Source organism: Candoia aspera, chromosome 2 (genome assembly GCF_035149785.1).
Source record: "Candoia aspera isolate rCanAsp1 chromosome 2, rCanAsp1.hap2, whole genome shotgun sequence".
Classification (NCBI taxonomy): Eukaryota; Metazoa; Chordata; class Lepidosauria; order Squamata; family Boidae; genus Candoia; species Candoia aspera.
In genome coordinates, this window is record NC_086154.1 from 240011708 (window position 1) to 240032663 (window position 20956).

At 39.7% G+C, this 20956-nt stretch overlaps 1 protein-coding gene and 1 long non-coding RNA gene across 4 annotated transcripts in view; both read left to right on the top strand.

The window, feature by feature from the left end:
* PDE4D (phosphodiesterase 4D) overlaps positions 1–20956 on the top strand; it is a 327831-nt gene that overhangs the window by 195279 nt on the left and 111596 nt on the right. The window lies entirely within an intron of this gene.
* Positions 11656–12927, top strand: LOC134491707 (uncharacterized). Its single transcript, XR_010067353.1, has 2 exons — positions 11656–11718; positions 12101–12927. It is a non-coding gene; the product is annotated as an uncharacterized LOC134491707 (long non-coding RNA).

A 20956-nucleotide genomic window follows, 5' to 3' on the forward strand; every position in this document is an offset into this window, starting at 1 on the left:
GATTGAGGTTCCAATACCACAATTTTATCTCATATTGCCTATAGAAACTCAACTTTCCTCATATTTTGGGAAAGGCTGTTAAAGAAGGACCAAATTGCTCAAAATTCAGGAAGATCTGTAATTGGAATTCTTTGTAGGTATGTGTGTGGCTTTTTTCAGATGAAAAGAAAATTAATGTAAGAGGTGTGTTTTAAACCTTTTCTTCATACAATTTTCCCAATATTGTGGACAGATACTATACTATGTAGGAAACAGCCTCATCAATGCTTTTTACTATATTTACTATATCACACAGGGATAGGGATATTTTATAATTGTTGTAAAAAACTGAATAATGTAACAAAAACAAAACAAAGCCATGTAATGCACAATAACCATAACATACGTTTTGTTTCTAAATTGGTATCTTAAAATTGTAAATTTTAATTGCAGCCCCTCCCAGTGGCAGGAAATAGTTCTATTCTATTGTTGCTTGAGAATAATGAAAGTATCAGTTGCTGACTTTCAGAACACAGCTAGGATCTATAAATATGTCTATCAAAAACATTGTGCTAAGATATGTCCAAAAGAATAGTTTGAATTTCCATGGGATCACCAGCCATACCTGCTGAGAGACTCTGTGTGCTAAGTGGGCTGGTTTACATATAAGCCATAATGAAATTTGTTTAAGTTGGCCTAATATGTGATCCACCCAACGTGGCAATCATGCAAATCAGGCCAAAGTGTGCATGAGACCATAATACAAGGAGAACAGCTTTAGATGCATTAAGCAGTGGGGAATATTTTGGAACAAGCTGGGGCCTGTACAGAAAGGATGGAATCTACTTGAACCAGAGCAGACCAGATGTTGGCAGTTAAACATCAATAAGGCAACTTCTAAACTGAATCTGGGAGAAAGCCAACAGGAACAGGATAGCTTATAGTTTGGATTAGATCATATATGGGGATATAATTGTCCAAATGGGGATAGTTGAAAATGACCTAAGAAGCATAAAATAGAACAAGGGTTGCACAACATGGTGTTCCAGATATTGTTGAACTGACATTTCCATGTTCCCTGACCATTGCCCATCCAGGCTAAGACTGATGGGAGTTGGAGCTCAATCACTCTTGGAAGATACAGTATAACATAGAGTTATTAGGTATGTTTGCTGCAGATGATGATGATGATGGTGGTGGTGATAATGACAACATGATAGCCAGTCAAAGACCATGGGGAGGTCCACATGCATGAAATACTTGAAAAAGGTTATCCATTTGTAGAGGTGAGTAGTGGGGAAGTAGAAATACAGTTGCTAATAAAGGGAGTGAACTTCATCAGGACTGGAGAGCAAGCATAGGTGAGCAGTAGTCAATAGTGAAATGGGTCCTCTACCTGGTACACTAGGAGTAAAGAACCTGTGGATTTCCAGATGTCGTTTGGTCTCAATTCCCATCAGCCATAGTCACTGGTAAGGGATATTTGGAGTGGCAGCTCAAAGATACAGAGCTGGAGATTCCTCACCTCAGTGTATTGAGTGACATGATCCCCAGAACATCTTGCTCAAGTTTACACTATCCCACTGGTTTTCTGCATTCACCAAGTTATTGTTATGCCAATATAGCTAATTCTCCTTTATGCTTAAGCATTCTTAATCGTTGATACATATGCATCTTTACATGGTAAAAATACAGAATCCTGTCCAAATGAATATTGCTATAGTCTTTTGTGAAATAAATAAGTTGGCTCAGACATATAAATAATTCCATCAATAAATGACACATTCTTTATATACTTGTTCTCAGTGTTAATGGTTCTACTTTCCTGATCTTGTAACATGTATAATTGCTGTTCTAAATTTTCTATCCTGTTCTTGCCCTGACTTCCTTTTTCCCATATTCTAGTTTTTAAGCTGATACTGATTGCACAGCATGAATGACATCTTTCTATCTTCCTGTGCACAGCTTGTATTTATTGTGCATGTTCTTTAAAATTTTACCAATTTTTCTACATTGGTATCCAGCCCAAAAGGTGTTTTCCCTTCCAATGAGTCACAGTTTAGGTGCACTCAAGCACACTTATTAAATTAGGCCCTTGGTATATGCAAAACATTGGACACAGTCCAACCAAAGTTAAGCACTTTTAAGCCTCATTGACTCTCAATGGGAGATTAAACAGTCTTTCAACAGGAGAGGTTTCTTCAAAGCAATGAGTTTTTTAAATATCTAATCTTGGCTGGATTCTGGCCATTTTTGCACTAAAGCAAGCATGTGAAAGCTTAAGATTTGACTAAGGCTGCAATCCTGTACATATTTACCTGGAAGCAAACCTTATGGAACACAAAACATCAAAGCAGTTTGCTTCTGAATAGACCTGGGCCTTATCCAGTCCATAGGTGTGCTCATATTCACATTCAAAGACTGACCCTTGATAAAATTACAATTTTAATTTAAAGTCTAACAGAATTGGGTTCAGTATATTGATAACACTGCATTCTAGTCTGCCAAAGACTTTTCAGTCTATGACAGAAAGTGCAGGAGAAAAGAAGTCATCCACATCTCGCTTGTTTTGCCAACATAGAAGAGGAACTACTGTCAAGTAAGGATTCCTGCATCCATCCATCTCAATGATCCAAAATGATGCCATGTGTACTGAGAGGTCCAAATGAATGCTATACTTCCACACACTATTCACCTTTAGAAAAACATTGCTGATAAAAGAAGCTGCCTTGTAGTGGATGATTAGTTCATCTAGCTTAGAATTTTCAGCATTGACTAGTAGTTATTCTCCAGCATTTCAGACAAATATTTTTCTCAACCATACTGGGATATGCTGGAGATTATTTTCACTTTCCAAACCTGGTACTGAGCTACCAACCTTCTAATTTTGAACTTAGACCTGAATGGTACTTCTTAGGTATGTTTTCAAACTCTTTTTCATGTTAAAAATGTTCCATGTTACCACCCAATTTTCTGTCCCAACCCAGGGCCTTCTAGACTACAACTCCCATTATCCTAAGCCAGCATTCTCAGGACATGTCTTTTATGAAGCCAGTGGAACAGAAATACCTATTTGTAGAATTATGGATGGAAGCAAAATTAGATGCCACTAATCATTGTTTCCAGAATGTAATATGTAGTCACTTTATACTTCTTCCAAAGCCAAAGACTATCTTTTCCCCTCCTTACATAACTTGCATTGAACAGTCTTTTTCATTTTGGGATCATTTATGACATCTTCTCCCAGTGAAGCTATCTAGCTAATCATGATGAGAGGTACCGGTGATTACAATGTGCTTCAAATAATAAAGGTGAGGAAGGTTTAGGGAAAAAATGTGCAAATGTTCTTTTCCTGTCTCTCTTCTCTCCCTGCTTTTGTTGTTCTTATAAAAATATATTTCCAATCTTTGGAATTACACCAAAATCCTGAAAACCTGTACCAGTATGCAGAACATAGCCAGCCATTTTTAAAAAGGAAAGATTCCTTCAGGTTGGCAGGATCTAATTCGTGTTTCATTAAATTCATGAGGTCTTCCAACATTTCCCCCCCCCAAAAAAAGTGCAGTTAAAATGAAATAAATAGGAACTCACGAATTTTGAGTACTAGGTCTACCCTTAGCTAGCCCCAATTTCCTCATTTTAGCAATATAATGCATATGTATGTATGTATGTTTGATGGGAGGTCATTTTACTGCTACTGTCCATTCACAACATTTGCTAATTAGTGCAGATCGCCTAGAAATCCATCCATAGATCCACATCTATCTTTTGCCCTGTCCTGGTGTAAGACAATCCAAATGTTACCATTTATCAAAAGCCAGATTAATACTGTCTGCATTTGCTTACTGTCATCCCTCCTTAACCGCTCCTTGTTCATTACACTGAATTAAAAGCAAACAAATACATTAAGGCACATCATACATAGTGTATGATCCACGTATAGTAAAGGTAAAGGTTTCCCTTGACGTAAAGTCCAGTCGTGTCCGACTCTAGGGGGCGGTGCTCATCTCCGTTTCAAAGCCTTGGAGCCGGCGTTGTCATAGACACTTCCGGGTCATGTGGCCAGCACGACTCACGGAACGCCGTTACCTTCCCGCCGAAGCGGTACCAATTAATCTACTCACATTTGCATGTTTTCGAACTGCTTGGTGTGCAGGAGCTGGGACGAGCAACGGGCGCTCACCCCGCCGCGCGGTTTCGAACCGCCGACCTTCCGATCGACAGCTCAGCGGTTTAACCCGCAGCGCCACCGCGTCCCTTATGATCCACGTATAAACCTTCAATTTTTGAAGCTTTTATATTGTGATGGTAGTGGCGGATCAGGAACCTAAGCCTTGATTGTCCTTAAATCCAGAGATAATTAATGCATAGAAGGGTGGGGGCAGACAAAAATAATGGCAGTGTTTATTCCCAGCCTACAAACAATGATCAGGCCTTTACTGTAGTACAAATTATGAACAAAATATTTGATTAATCCGTGAAATGCACACACAAGTGCATTGATTTATGTTCAAATCCCATAGTATCTATACTTTTATCTGTATCTGCTGCAGAAGAAATTGGTTAGTTGGTTGAAAGTAAATTTTTTCTCCAGCTCTCAGCCCTCTTCTACTAATAATTGTTAAGTGGGAAAGTCATACCCATGAAAATACAACAGAGGACAGCAAAGAGCAGAAGATGGCTTTCACAGAGTTAATGCAACCCTAACTCTGAACTTCTGTGGGGTGTAATAACTTTAAAACAGAAAAATGAAAAGAGTTCGTACAAAGAATTGTTAGTATGAACAGTTAGTATAAAATGCTAATATAACAAGAGTTAGTTCAACTGTTAGTACAGAAAGTTGCATTTGTCCATCATATCACTGCCCTTCCCCATATAATTTTAAACACGGAAATGAAAACTGCTTTGAAAAATGCTTGTGGAGATTTATGAGTGATGTGTAGCAGGAAATATATAACATAAATACAAATAAATGTAAGAGGATTTTTGGCATCTTGAGAGATACACCCACACACTTTATCCAAGTACTGGCCAAAGACTCCAGTCTACTTCTACTTCTGGACTGGATCTTGTAATCCATTCCAATTAATTCCTACTTCAGGAATGCATTCAAACCAAGATATCCACTTATACTTCATGGAAGGGGGAGGGCAAGCAGTGGAAAAGAAGAGGTGGAAGCAAATTAGGTGACATATGGTCAAATGAGAATGATGAAAGATGAATCAGTCAACTTGATTTATATTTATTAACTTGTTCCCAAGAAAATAATGCTGCTGCATGGAATGTCTCAAGATCAGGGTCTGGGAGACAATAAAGTATGATTGACTTATAGATAGATAGATCGATCGATAGATAGATAGCAAAAGCAAAAGCAAATACTAATTTCTCTCTACCAGCATCCCTCATAATTTTACTACCTATTTGAAGGGCTGAATTTGGGGCAACCAATGGTGGTCTGATCACATGGGTCACTCTGATTTGAGGACACATTTGTCAATCATTGAATCCAGTATTTGTTTACCTTATCTGCATCTGACTAGGACAGGAGAGATTAAATCCCTGCTCAAGCTTACCAAGTAGCCTTGTACCAATCCTTCTGTGTGAGCAGTTCCATTCACAGGGTTTTAATGTTAAAACAGGAATGCAGAACTTTGTGTGCTGTTTTGAGCTTCTTAGTAGCAAGGCAAGTTATAAATATGTGCATTAATCATAAAAAGATAAAGGTGGAAGTCATATTCTAATTGAGCTTTACTGCTGGTGAGTTCATGGATGTACCCATGCAGTTTTCTTAACAACAGTAGTAGAATGATTTGTCACTGCCTTCTTCTTGGATGTCTAGCCTATGGCCCTAATATTTCCTGGTAGTCTCCCATGCAGATACTAACTAGGTCTTACCCTATTTAGCTTCCAAGTCCAGTCAAGGACAGCAGGGTGCTGCTTCATGTTGAGAATGTTTAATTAATTATGTGCCGCCAAGTTGGTGTCATCTCTTAGGGACCACATAAATAGATTTTCTTCATGACAATCTGTCCTTAACCTGGTCTTTCAGGTCTTGCAATGGTATATCTATTGCCATTATAATTCAGTCCATCCACCTTGCTGCTCATTGTCCTCATCTTCTCTGCCACATCTTCCTGCATTTAGAGCCTTCTCCAGACTTCTAGGTCTTTGCATCATGTGCCCGAAGTAGGATAATTTGAGCCTGGTCATTTATGCCTTGAGTGAGAACTGTGGATTGATTTGTTTTATGATAGATTTGTTTTCTTGGCTGTCCATGGTATTCTCTTGAGTCTTTTCCAACACTAAAATTCAAAGCATCAGTACTCTTTCTATTCTGCTTCTTCAAAGTCCAAATTTCAATTCCATACAGTGTCACAGAGAATACCTTTACTTGTACTATTCTGATCTTTATAGGTATAGACACATCCCGGCATCTGAATATCTCTTCCAAAGCCTTCATGGCTGTTCTACAAGTACTAGTCTGCGGCGCATTTCTTGACTGTTTGTTCTTTTACTATTGATGTTTGATCCTAAAAGGCAGCAGCTATCTGCCACTTTGGTGTCTTCATTGTCAATTGCAAGGCTAGTTGTTGTACTTGTTGTTATTACTTTGGTCTTCTTTATATTCAATTTTGTAGGGACGCGGTGGCGCTGCGGGTTAAACCGCTGAGCTGCCGATCGGAAGGTCGGCGGTTCGAAACCACGCGGCAGGGTGAGCTCCCGTTGCTCGTCCCAGCTCCTGCACACCAAGCAGTTCGAAAACATGCAAATGTGAGTAGATTAATTGGTACCGCTTCGGTGGGAAGGTAACGGCGTTCCGTGAGTCATGCTGGCCACATGACCCGGAAGTGTCCTATGGACAACGCCGGCTCCAAGGCTTTGAAACGGAGATGAGCACCGCCCCCTAGAGTCGGACACGACTGGACTTTACGTCAAGGGAAACCTTTACCTTTACCTATATTCAATTTTAGTCAATTTTTTTCACTGTGCTCCTTGACTTTTATTACTACTTGCAGATTCTTCGCCTTTTCTGCTATTGGAGTAATGTTGAGACTAATAACTAATAAATATAAAACTTGCGTAATACAACATAACTGATAAATAATAAATATATAACTCATTGATGACTAAACACATTTTGGGACCCATACAGAATGTATATATCTCTGTTTTGTATCCAGAGAGAGAATACTGCTATGAATATTATTTCTAGAAAAGAATAGCTGAAAATTAGCTCTTGGAAACCATGGGAAGGAATTAAGATGGAGGATAATGACCATTTGTGTGTGCCCATAATCACAAGGCATATATCTTTTTTCTGTGCTGCCATGTGCTAAGCTGATTCAAGTGAAATTCACCACTTAAGTTTATTCCTTCTATTAAGAAATAAGGTGTAAAATTATTAGCAGACCTTTTTCAGTGGTAGGAACAAAGAGGAAGCATTATATATAATGTTTATAGTAAGGACATAAGAAAAGTCCTGTTAGATTAGATTAGAACAAAAGCTAGTCTGGCATTCAGCCTCCAGATACTAGTTTGAAGCCCACAATTGGACATGAAGGTCATCACCTGCCTCATCTGTTTCTCCCCAGGCAAATGGCAATTCAGAAAGAGCTCCACACTTTTATATAGCTTTAGAGCTACAAATAAGCTGTCTCTGCTGAGTTTTCCCAGTACCTTTTAGAAGTTGTAACCAAACACCTTTCATGCTATGTGGATAAGGATTTTCTTTTGTCTTCTTTTATAACGTTATAAAGTTACAGTTTTTTAAAAGTTACTAAGTATATGGGAATCCTTGCAGCATTTGGGAAACAGGAAATAACTCAGAGGTCACATTGTGCAAGTGACTACTGGGTTAGGCTGGCTTGTTAAAATTCCCATCGTACTAAGCTCTTTACCGTCAGCAGCAGGTCCTAAGTAAATTCTTTTTCATTTGAGGGATTGCAAAAATGACAGGGTGAGGATGGAGGGCAGAAAAAAAGCCTAGTGTTGTGTATGCCAAAATAAATGATGGGAGAAGTCTTCTGAAAACGGTTAGACATGATCGAGTTACCCAGCCTGACCAAACATCATTCATGGTGCATAGAAAGACCTGACACACACACAGAGCAAATGGAAAAGAATTTGGTGGAAGAGATGGGAAACAGTTCTAATATTTTTAGGGTATCATTTCAGAGAAGGGGAATATTGATGGTTTACTCAAAAAAGAGTGATGTATATTATCTAGATCTCTCTCACTTGCTCTCTTTCTTTCCTCTATTCAGTGGAGAGAAGGTTGTTTGAGGACATCAAGGAGTGGGCAGTTATGTTGGCCAGGCTCTGAACTATATCATGTTACCAGGCAGCACTTTTGATGATGGAACTTGTTGTAATACTCAGGGATTTTCACTTTGGTGGGTAAAAGATTCCAGATGCTGCTGCAATAGTACTTTCATTTCTGTTTCCCAGAGCTGGAATCTCTGCCAAAAGTTATGTGGGTTTACATTTGCAAGCAAGAAGTAGCAATAAGATTTTTGGTTTGGTTTGGTCTCCTGATCTTCTCTGTCCTCAAGATTTCCTTGAAGACATTTTATTATCTGAAGTCAAGGACAAGCTGGTGATTCCTCAGTCCTTCTGTATAGCCAGCTAGACAGGCACTGTTGAACACTGGTGGTGAGAGACAATCCTCCATCTAATTGGGGGCTAGGCAGTGACCTTGTACATCCCCAACAGGGGGAAAAACATACTCTGCCTAATGATCGAGCTGGCCATGGATGGTGAGTTATGGAATCTTAAACTAAGAATTAAATGGGAAGGAAGCAATAAAACATTTTTGTTTTCAAAGCTTTGGTTGTGCTTAATACATGTCTGTAATCATGCATGCATACATACAGTTATATATATTTAACAGGAAATCCTCAAATAGTCTCCCACAATCTGTTGTTCTCCTGGTGTGCTAAATTAATTCTTTCATAATTCTCAGCACTGTGCCTCTTGGCCATATGGACTGAGAAATCTGGGAGTTTTAGTCCAACACAGGAAAGAAACTGCCCATTAGAGAAGACGACACTATAACTTTGGCTGGAAAATTCCACATGGATGTCTACAGCAAAAATTGTGTTGAGATAAGCAAGCAAGCAATAGTTTAAAAGTAGAATAGCTAATAATGACTTTAAGTTGCTTCAGCAGTGGGCTGGGGATAAGGCACTGACAATTTCATGAGGACATGGCCAGGAATGTCCATGGAAGGGGATCAGTGGTGTCAAAATGTTGGGTGTGACCAGGTGATTGAAGACCTACCCCCTTTTAATGTATGTTATATGTATGTAAAAAGAGGTAAGGTTTTAATCACCTGGTTGTGCCTGCCATTTTGATGCTGTTGATCCCCTCTGAGGATCCCCTTGGACATGGCTTAAAAAAACAGCTACATTGCTGGAACATGGTTATGCCATGGTTAAGGGACATGAGGATGAGCCAGTCCTGATGTAACATTTAATCCTACTTTAGCATTATATGGTCTCAGTGCACTTCTATTCCTCATGGCTGTGCTGGAGCTAGATGTTCATGGTAGGTAAAGGTAAAGGTTTCCCTTGACGTAAAGTCCAGTCGTGTCCGACTCTAGGGGGCGGTGCTCATCTCCGTTTCTAAGCCTTGGAGCCGGCATTGTCATAGACACTTCCGGGTCATGTGGCCAGCATGACGACTCGGAACGCCGTTACCTTCCCGCCGAAGCGGTACCTATTGATCTACTCACATTTGCATGTTTTCGAACTGCTAGGTGAGCAGGAGCTGGGACTAGCAACGGGAGCTCACCCCGCCGCGCGGTTTCGAACCGCCGACCTTCCGATCGGCAGCTCAGCGGTTGTTTATCATTATGTTCAAATGGGACCAACAAATTGTTGTCCTACTAGTAAATACAATCCAGCTAGTTTGTACAGCACTTATGTTTGTTACTCAAGCCATTTTCTGAGTTCCTTCAGAATGCTGAATCAAAATAACCAAACAGTCTGGCTGTTAACAACATGCTAAACCACAACACACACACACACACATGTTAAGGTGATAAATAGAACCCTTAAGACTTTAACAAGACTAGGCAGAATTAGAATTCAAACTGGCATGTATAAGGATCTTCCCTAATTTTATCTCTACGGTAACTACCTTATGAGGTAGCTTATGCTAGGAGAGAATGACTGGCATATAATCAGTAATTGGTGTTGGAGAAAGACCATGAAAATTGAGAGAGAGCTGGGTTACATATATAGCAAGGTTTCATCCCATTCTATCTTTACTTTGTAATAGCCTCCATCGGCCGCTTTGTTTTGCAGAAGGAATTTCTAGATGGAACAGCACAGGCAGGAAGTAGTGTCACAGGGCAAGCCCCTCCCCTTTTGAGTGTTCATGTAGAAAAAGGGAGGGGCTTGTGTCACATTTTTGCCCCCTTCCAGCAGATGTCACTGTCTAGATTGCTAATTTTTGATTCTTGTAAAGATCACTTTGTCAGTTAGCAGTCTAAGCCCACTGATCACACTTGTTTCTGTTCATCCTCACAGCTCCTTCCCAGAGCTTTCCAGGGATTGGTAAATCTGCGTGTCACCCTTCCCCAATCTTATGTTCCCTCAATGTATAGATCTTCAGTTCCCATAATCCCTATCCAGAATGACCAAAGTCCGGCACATCTGAACAGCACCAGATGGGATAGTTATCAGATAATCTGTGCAGAGCACTCTTGGTCAGTGCATGGGATCTAGTTCTCTGTGCTGAAGTAAAGCACCTCCGTCCTTCCTATCTGAAGTAGGAGTCTGGAATTGTACACAACCACAGCAGAGCCTCCCTGACACCTTTGTAGCAGCTAATGTCTGTCAAAGGTAACCATTCCCTGTTGGACCACAGTAATCCCCACCAGATCTCCTTGAGTGGTAGCAGCTGAGTCAGCTGTATCATGTAAACACAACCAGCAGTACATAATACTGGGACTCCCCTGGATAGTGTAGTTTTGTTGTGACCGTTTTATACTTTGCTTTGCAGGAAAATGGTTTGTTTCTATGAAGAAAACCGCTTGCTTCATTGTAATTGTTAAAATAGCACTGCCCTTGCTTTTATTACTGGTAAGAAAGAAGTTACAATAAAGAGATGAATGTTCAAGCCTTTGCTGGCCACATCTGAGGCTCCTGATTACAACTTGCCCCCTTTACTCCAGCATCATGGAATAAGTGAGCTGCCAGCATTAATGAGTCAGCAAAATCATTAGACTTTCCAGATGGAGCATCATTTTGTGAACATGTGGTGTTTTCGGATGTGTTTAGCTCTTCTGCTTTCCCCTATTTTGTGAACTTTTAAAATTAAGTGCCAGAAAGTTAAAGATGTTAGGCAATAGCAGAGTAGCTGCTGAAGAAATGAGGTGGTTTTCCTGAACAAAACTGTCTGATATGAACAACACCAGGGAAAAATAGCAATATTTCATAGGGGAATCCCTTATGCTATAAAAACTGCATTAAGGTTGCAATTCCATGCTTCTTCTTGAATATGCAGCTTTATTCGTACTCAGGTGAATATCAGTGGAATAATCTTCAGGCCTCTCTGCTCAGTGCAAAGAGATTTTGGAGTGGGGTGGCACTTTTGGACCTCTCATACATTCTGGGAGAAGACCTTACAAAGGCTAATACAAACCAAATGGTTCAGTAATGCATACAGGTTCAGTATTGAAAACAGGTATCAGTAGAAGGCCAGAGTGAATATCCATTGTTGGGCTTTGTTGTTGTTTATTTGTTCAGTCACTTCCAACTCTTCGTGACTTCATGGACCAGCCCATGCCAGAGCTTCCTGTCGGTCGTCAACACCCCCAGCTCCCCCAAGGGTGAGTCTTGCCCTTGGTCAGCCCCTCTTCTTCTGACCTGGGGGTCTCATCTTCCGATGGTATACTGACATATCTCTGGTTGTACTGATCCATTTAGTTTTCACGGCAAGAATACTGGGGTGGGGTGCCATTACCTTCCCCAGGGATCGCATTTAGTCTGACCTCTCTGTCATGACCTTCCCGTCTTGGGTGGCCCTTCACGGTTTAGCTCATGGCATCATTGAGGTGCTCAAGCTCCAGCACCATGACAAGGTAACGATCCTTTGCTGAAGATTGTTGGGCTAGCGAAATATAAAGATACCTTCAAGTCAAGCTGGACTCCTGACTACTGTAGAGACATGTCCAATGCAGTCTTCTTAGTAACAGTACAGGAATTGTTTGTCGTTGCTTTCTTATGGGATACTTCAATTTTCCAGCCCAGGGTTTCTCCTTGTGCCCTGCAATCAGTTTTGTTACTTGAACATCCACAAACCAAAATACTATGCAAAGAAATACTGAGGTAGGCTTTTAGAATCTAATCTTAATCTCACTAGAGCAACTATCCTATATTCCTTAAAAAGAAAAAAAGCTGGAATAAATTTGAAGCATGTATGGCAATGCTAAGGCAGTTCAGCCTTTATTCAGAGTGGATGGCAGCATTTTAATATCATAAATTGGGAGTTCAGTTTCCTTATTTGCAATGGCTGTAGTTGATATAGTTTACCAGATACTATTATTCTGCTTTTTTAAAAAAAAGAATACTTGTACATGTCTATTTACTACATGTTAAATTCTCTCTGATTTAATTAAAGTATCTGTGTACCTTGCAGTGGATTTTGATATTTCCACATATGTGGGATCAACAATATTTTGTTTCTTCTTCACAGCAATCTTTGAGAAAGTCCTTGATGCAGCTAAGGGAACACACTCACAACCTTTGTACCTGAAGGGACTTAATTGCATGTCTGCAAAATATTCCTGCAGACCAGTTAAGACCATGACCCGTTACAGACATAATGTAACCGCTTCTTCTCCCCCTTCCCCAATTTTCTTTCTTGATGAGCACTTGGAAATTTAAAAACTGGCACATCTTGTAAAGGTTTCATTGGCCCAATAAAATTAATGTGGATATTTATTTATTTATTTATTTGGTAGTTGAAACAGCTGGGTTTGCTTTGACCTGTACATGTTGGTATTCCTTATGCCACAAGTGAAAGTCAGGGTAGTTAACAGTGACAGGCACTAATTTATCCCTAAGCCCACTTGATGCTATTTGGTTTATTATGTTCCATTATAAATGGCATGTTGTGGTGTAAATGGTGTGCCCTTTTAGATTTTATAGTATTATACAGCTCTGTATAAATTGGGTGCAAGAGAGATCTAGCTTATTTCACTGCATCTTAAAAGCAACACCCAGTATTAACAGCAACTGTACACCACCTTGCCTAGGAATACAGTTCTTTTGATTTCCTGTGTGACTGCAGTGACTTGAACAGCCAAAATGAAACCACCTACAAAAAGAGAAAGTAGATATGGGAGGTCCTTAAGCTTTACAGAAATGCAGATTCTGTTTTGTTTCATTGGACATGGGAGTGGAAGAAAAAACGCTAAATCAATGAGCTCTATAGTGCCTAGCATCATGAACCATTATTTTATTTGGCCAATTAAAGTTGGACATTCCTGCAGAATCATCACAAAGTTGCAGTCCATATTGCAATTATTTTCTTGCAGTTCCCCAGTGGGGCGGTGGGAGCAGTCTGCCCCAAGTGCAGGCAATAAGGGGGTGCTCACAAAGTTTAGGAGGCCATTAGGAGGATCGGGGTGAGTGTGGAGTCTGACGGCTGCTGCTGGCATGTCCATCAATTGTTTGGCGGCCAGTAGTGAGGCACACTGATGGAAGTGGAGGTGGCGTACTTCTGGAGCCTTGTGGCATGATTTGGAGAGTAGAGGAGACTACTCTTGGTGTCAAATATGCTGGGTACCCCATTGCAGTTCCCATGTATTTCACACATTTGAGGTATTTAAGAAAAAAACACCTTTAGTGTGTTCCATTATATAACAGAGAGGAGGTCATTCCCTGATGCTGTTATTCTTTGATTTGGCATGTTTCTGCAAATGGTGTAGTTTGAGATGACCAAGAAGTTTGTGCTGACTTTAAGTGCCATGAGTGTGCCTGCCATGCTTCATCAACTAAAGTAGCCAGCCTTAATCTGGCATCCTTCAAATGGGATGGATTACAACTCTCAGAAACCTAGTTCACTGACTAGAAAGTCTCCAGGAGCTGTAGTCTAGTATTTTGAGAAGGCACCCAGGTATGGAATGATTAAATTAGCAACACTGGGTAGAGGGTTGCAGGAATGCCCAAAGATTCTGTTTCCAATCAATAAAGAAGGAAAAGTATTCTGCAGCTGAGCTCTTAAATTATATATCCAGAAATCAGTATATTAATGGGTAGGGAAAACGATACCGGCACAGGCTGAGAGCATGAGGAAGACAGAGTATTTGTATTGCAAATTGCTTCTTTTTAACGTCTCCGCTTATAGCTCTGCAAAGCAATTAGCAATGTTGCTAATTATCATCTTTTGCAGGAGTGCTTAAAAACAAAAGTGGGCACTTCTGTAACCCTTTCAATAGCTCACGTTTCTCCCCCTGCGCGCGTTGCTTAAGTTGGTTACGACAACCGGCGCCGTCCTTTTCCCTGCTAGGCTCCAGTCCGGAGATTACCGGCGGCCGACGCGCTCCGAATGAGAGTAGCCTCTGAGAGTTGGTTTCTGATGTCGCGCGAAGCATGATAAGAATGCCATTGACGTCAGCAGACGCATCAGCAGGGCGAGCGGCACCCCTGCGCTTCAAACCACACCAGGCAATTGCAGCGCTTTGAAAATTAAAAGCCGCTGCTCTCGGAAGGGAGGAAGGGGGGGGCGGAGGGGAGGAACGCGCCGGCTCCTTCTGAGCTCGCCAGTTGCTTCTGCTGCATTTCCTGTAAATAAAAGGAGGAAAAAAGCTGCAGTGTGTGGATGAAAGCAGTTAACATTCACCCCAAAGGGACACTAGGGCTAGACTTTTTTATTTTTATTTTTTAGCTTTTTCTATTTGTTTTGTTGGAAAACAAGCGCTACCACCCAAATGCGTTATTGGCTAGGGCTGCGTTGGCGACCAGACAAATCCCGTTTTGAATGGCCTTGAAGGGTGACTGTGGTTGAGTGGGAAACGTTCCGAAGGCAGCCTTGGGTATTGGAAGCTATTGAATCAAAGGAGTATTATAACCCAGCATTTAATGGCTTGCCTTTTCCAAGAAGCTGTATTACTGAACTGCAAAATACGTAGAATCTGGGGAAAGTAGATTATTATGTGAGCATTAGAAAGAATGTTATTTATGACACTTATTTCCAAGAAACAGAAAATTGTCCAGTCTCCTGATTTATTATTTTTCTTTTATCGTCATAACAGTCTTGTGAGGTAGGTTATAATGAGCAGTAGTGATAAGTCTTAGACCACCTACTGCCACTGCAGGAAGTTTGATGGCCAGGCACTAGTTCTCAGCCAACTTATCTCACAGGGTTGTGGAGAAAAAAAGGCATGAGAGTCTGCTGGATATGTTGCCTAAAAATCCTACAGGAAAGACAGATTGTAGTAAGGGTGTTCCACCACCTAGTCTGATAACTAACCTTTGTGACATTTATGTATCATAAGGAATCACAGCCTATAGCTGTGAATTATGATAGTTGGTGCACCTTCAGAACAGCCACGCAGGAAGAGAAAAACAGCAGAACAGCTGCTTTTATCAATCCCAGGGTAGCTTTCCAGATGTTCAGCTATAACTTTCAGCCCTAGCCAGCATGCCAACATCTGGAGGACAGAGGTCCTTCATAATTGACTTGTGTCTGTTTATACATGCATGGTTGCACACATAAGCAGACTAAGCACCAAAGATATGCAGTATTGTGTTAGGAAATATTCGGGAAGATTTAGCAGCTAGAACAAACTAGAATTTTCATTCTAGTATCAGTTAGGGTGTGGAGAAGAACCATCATAGTTTATTACCATCACTTTCAAAGGGAAACAGAGTACAGGCCTAACCATAATCCAGTGTGTTAACAGGATGTTTTAACAACAGTTATACGCTTCACAATAATATTTGTCATATCCTCCCTATTGATTCCAGTATTGGTTCCAGGCATACCCCTTTTATAGTTACTGGAAGGACAATCAGAGTTTGCAGTGCTTTTGTTTAAGATGCTTCATATACTAGCAGATACCTTTATTCCATTAAGTAAAAGCTGAACAAGTTATATTAATAATGAAACTTCAAACAGGAAATGTACTGTTTCAATATTGTGTAGTAGATTTTGGTCCCAACACTGCTTAATATTGATACATACGTTTGAAGTGTTGACAGTAGAGGAACCCAAATAGCAAAGGACCATGCTGCTTGGGAATTAAGGGACTGGTAGGTGAAAAGGAGAGCCAGTTTGGTGTAGTGGGTTAGGGATGAGGCTAGAAACCCAGAGACCGTGAGTTCTAGTCTCACCTTAGACACAAAGCCAGCTGGGTGACCTTGGGCCAGTCAGTCTTCTGAACCCTAGGAAGGAGGCAATGGCAGACCACTTGTGAAAAGCCTTGCCAAGAAAACTGCAGGGACCTGTCCAGGTAGTCTCTGAGAATTGGACATGATTGAATGGATTAAAAAAAGAAAAGTGAAGACATCTGGGGAGGATGCCAGGCTGAGAAAGGCTAGTGCCCATAATATGTAAACATGGTACAGAGGTTGGTGGCACAACAAAACTGTAAAAGGAGATCCTCTGAATGTGATATCTAGTGGACCATGGATTTTATGACTACTAAATCTGCACTGCAAAAATTTGGATGACCAGTACCTGGCAGCAGCAGGTTAGAGTTTACTGTTTGTAACCCAGATGCAATAACTTTTTCAGAATAGAATATCATAAAACTGCCTTGTAACCACCCTCAACTGTTTGGATCAAAGCTTAATAATGATCTTTATGATATGGTACAGAGGCATACAGTCAAGAAAAACAAGCCTAAGTATCAAGGCCAAGGATACTTCAAGGTCAACATTGCTGAGATTAAACTAACTCCAGAGTGAGAACAGCAGACTAGAATCATGATTTTTAATATGGGAAGGTGGGGAGTGAACAAATAGTCCCTTTTATGCTCCTCTGGCTCTCCTCTGGTTTGTGACTGAGGAAGGTGGTTAACATAGCAATGGACAATTAATACTTGGTTTTTCTATATGCTATACATTCCAGATTCTAGTTTTCTAGTGTGAAAATTGATGTGGTATTATAGCTAAGGACTGGAACAGCTAGATTCAGATGGCCATCCAACCATGACATTCATGCATTACATTTGCACAACACTCTTAATCTGGCTATTAAATTCTCTGGGTTTGCGTAATACATTGAATTGTAAACTAACAGTAGTGGGGGTATGCTTTGATGTCTAGAATAACTATATATCTTAAAATCAAAGCTGACACAGAATTCAGTTCACACTGGAAAATGTTCCTGGACTACAACCTAATACACAGATTTGTATCATGCCCCAAAATTGGCTTCCTCTATTATGCAATCTATATTCTAACTTCACAGGAATCAAAAACAGAACAGATTTTAACTAATTTAGATTGAATTTATTGTAAGCTATAATTTTACTCCGTGATTTATAATATCCTGGCCATATTTCTTGATACCTGTTCTTAGTTTAGAGTTTAATATTGATTTTTAGTTTATTAAAGTGAGATAATGCATTTAGTTTTTACAACTTTGTTATACTGGGAAATTATAAACTCCACAATATTTCTAAATCCCTTGTTCATGTACTTGTATTTTACTTTTTATTCTCCCTTCTTGTCTTCTTAAAAAGAAGAAAGAAAAATAATATATAAATTTGCTTATATTTTTTCTTTAATTTTCAATTTTAAAAAATGCCAAAAAATAAACTATCCAAATGAGCTGGATTTGCAAAACCCAAATCAAAACATTAACTGACCCCAGATTAAAACTAGCCAAGCTTTACAAATTGTGCTGATGCAGCCCCTAGATTTTTAACTGGCCTGATTAAATATGTTGTGCAAGTATAGTCCCTGGGTAATCTTAAATGTAGTGGCTGTGTTTGCACAACATACTATCCCATGATTAACTGAACCATGGATAGGAATTAACCCTGTAAGTTTGTCAGACATACTGAGCTAGAAACTTGTCACAAAGGCTGGGTTTTTAGAACACTCTAGGCTAAAATCTGGTTGAATTTGTATATTGTGGAAACTTGGGTAGAATGTCAAAACTTTTATCTCATTTGCAAGGTTGCCATGAGTATCAAATGCAGGGGGATCCATGCAGACTACCTTAGCTTATTTTGAGAAAAGGTGGGATTGGGCTTCCAGTGTGGAATGGCAGACTGAGTGGCTGTGCCTGCAGGCTTAGCGGGCGGAGCTGACATTGTGGCAACTTTTTTGGGGCTCAGGCAGGTTCTCCTGAAGCCCAGAAATGTTTTCCGGATAAAGGAAGACACCAAGAATTGCCCCATCTGTCCTCCGGATGGCTGCTTGCAGCCAGGATATTGCAAACAGTGTTTTGCTTTTGACTGGTTAGAGCTAGCTGGGAGGCAGAGACATCATCATTTTCCAAGCTGCACTGTAGCCTTAAAGGGACAATAAGACTGGCCACCCCATTTCTAAATCGCCAATTTATATATTTTTTTAAGTATGCGTACCCTAAGAGAGGCTTTGTACAGCAAGGAGAAGCTGGTTCTCTTGGTCCTTATCATTATTTTTGGGATTACTTTTTTAAAAAAAATTCTTTAAGTTTTGGATTTCGGTCTCCTTCCAAATATAAAGGAAGATGGAGAGTAAACAATTGCCTTCCTGTTATTATTTTTGTATTAAATTTGAAGATATTAGCATTTTCCTACACATTGAATCAGCGGATTTGAACCTTCAGCTGTCTGTTTTCACTTTCCCCTGGGAACTGTCTATCTCACTTTCACTTGCATAAATACATTTCGGAACTTTTTCATATCCTTGACTTTTGCTGGTTAAGCTCATAGGGGGCGCCATAATCTACTGCGTGAGACATGGAGGATTTTAAACAGATTTTTTTCTACTTCCACCAAGATGTTAAACAGATTTCTTCTGATTTCTACCAAGCTTTTATGCAAGATATTCAGGACATCATGAAAGATATGAGATTTAAAATGTGCCATCAGGTTGGGGATGTGGTGGATGAAACTGAGGAATTCAACAGTGATAAAAATGTTTCTTTTAAGAGTGAGATTGGGATTTTTATTGAGATGCTGGATGAAGATTGGGTAGTGGACTTGGAGAAATTTAAGGGAGAGAGAGATCTGCAAGCCACAAGTGAAATTGACTTTCTGGTGGAATTCCATGAAAAGAAGCTGAAATTTTTGAGGGGGCCAGTTGGGCTGTTTGTTTCTTTTAAGAGAAAAGCTCTGTGCACATTGTGGGGATATGTAAATGCTCTGGTTTATTTTGAAGTGGGACAAGGGTTAAAGAGTGTTTATTTGGTTTGCTTTAAGGTTCTCATTGATGTCATTTGCTTTTAAAGATTTGGATTAAGTTTATTAAGGTTAAAAATGTGTTCATTTGGATGATTTTAAGGATTTGATTTAAGGTTATTGTTTTGAATTGTCCTTGTTTTTTGGGTTTATTAAAATTTGATTACTAAAACTGTTGTATTAAGTATAATAACAGACAATCTATTTGCTTTTTAATTTGATTCTTTTAATAGAGAAATGTACAGAATAGTGCTAGGAAGGGAATAATTAAATATGTGTTATCTTTTGGAGGGAAGAAAGATGTTTAGGAGGTTTATATGATCTTTTTTAAATTTTAATATAAGGGGGAGGAGTAACTGTACTTAGTGATTTTTATTATGTGCCAAAGTGGAATGATTTATAGAAATAATGTGGTTTGGGCTTAATATAGAGTAAGAGATTGATTATGGATTTTTTTAATATATATCGTTGCTGTTAAAAGTTGGAAGCCACATCTTTTGTAATTTTTTTTAAAAAATTCTCTTGTTTTTGCACCTTTTTAGTTCTTTTTTCCTTCTTTGTATTTTTTCTTTTTGTAGTTTTTATTCTTCTCTTGAAACCTAATACAATTTATTTAAAAAGAGAGAGAGAAAGAGTGGGATTTATGTACAGTAAGTATGGATTAGATGTGTAACAGTGACATTGTTCGCATTATAATTTACATTATCAAGGTAGACATGTAGTGGCCTAAATCAAACATCACTCAACTAGTTACCAAACCATTGTTTAATTTTAGGGATTGTCTCTTTTCTCCTCCCTTCTTTCCCTTTCCTCCCATTTGCATCACTTGAGTTGCCCATACAGTAGTTTGACATCTAAAGCCAGCAAACCATTTCAGATGCAAGTCTGTTTCCCAGTCCAAACTCACTAACCATTTTCCTAACTCAGGATTCTTAATATTAGGATTATGATGTGATGGGTTGTTTTAGCCCTGGCCATGAAGCACACTTGGACAGTTGCTTTCCCATCCTTGTAGAAACCTACTTTACAGCATTTCTTGTGAGAATACAATAGGGAACAATATGTATACTGACCTGAGCAATAGGGAGGAAATACAAGATACAGTACAGGGGTAATATATATTTTTTCCGAAAATGTAGGTAAGGCTTTTATTCTGTGACAGAAGTTTAGTTTGCTACTCAGTTCAGGTTGTTTTTGGTCCAGATTTCCCTAGGCGCTCCCATCTGGACTCATGCCTTCCTATGTCTGGGTCACTTCCTGTTTAGTTGGATTTTTCAGCCTTTTCATTCTGACCTCATACCTTCCTCACGATTCCTCTCGCCTGGCTGCCATCTGTCTCTTTCCCCCTTTCCGGACACTGAATATCGCACTATCTGCATTAAGCAGGATTCCTTCTGTCATGCAATTTGCAACAAATGTCGTATTTTCTAAACTTGAACTCACTTTCATGTGGTATCTTATAAACATGCTTCTTTGTGCCTTACAAGGGAAGGGTTGCTGGTCATTTTACATGACCGTTGCTGGGAAGGAGGCAAAGCCAAGCATTTTCCTCTCCAAGCTGTTCTCTTGTCAGGTTTGCACATGTTTGGTAGAGGAGGAAATGCTTACTTTGAGCTTCAGTTCTGC